The following is a 631-nucleotide window of genomic DNA, read 5'->3' as shown; positions in this document are numbered from 1 at the left end:
ATCAGACTGCTGCAACCTTCTAAAATCTTTCCAGCAAATCTTTGGTGTGAGCTGGGTTTCACTGTCGACACTAGCTGTATGCTTAGTTTGGTTTTAGGTTAGAAAATTGAACTTGTTACAATCTTTTAAAAACATTCATTTGAATTTTTATAGTGCTTTGTGTTCTGTTATTACAGGGTTACCTGCAACACAAGGGTAGATGTATTCTCTATCAGACTGGTCACCTTAAGGGGAAAAAAGGAGAAAATGAGTCAAACTTACATATGTGTTCAATAGCTTATCATATTAAAGATGCAGTAGGTAGGCCTAAGAATTATAAAACTAACTTTTTGTCATATTTGCTGAAACTGACCCTGTTTTTGAGTAGGACTACATTAGACAGGTAATTTAAACAGAATAATCCACCCCCTGGCTCCACCTACAACATGTGGTGTAATTTGCAAAAATCCACAGCTCCTTGTTTAGATCCTGAAATCAAGTCCTGGATCTTCACAATCCTAACTGCAGCACCTTTAACAAACTACTATAAGTTATCATTCTGATAACTGCTGAGGTTTGTGTGCAGATACCACAGAGCAGTGTGTGCTGTGACTTTAGTGAATGAGGTTTAGAGAGGACTGATTTACTTGGC

Source organism: Etheostoma spectabile, chromosome 3 (genome assembly GCF_008692095.1).
Source record: "Etheostoma spectabile isolate EspeVRDwgs_2016 chromosome 3, UIUC_Espe_1.0, whole genome shotgun sequence".
Lineage (NCBI taxonomy): Eukaryota > Metazoa > Chordata > Actinopteri > Perciformes > Percidae > Etheostoma > Etheostoma spectabile.
This window is presented reverse-complemented; position numbering follows the sequence as displayed.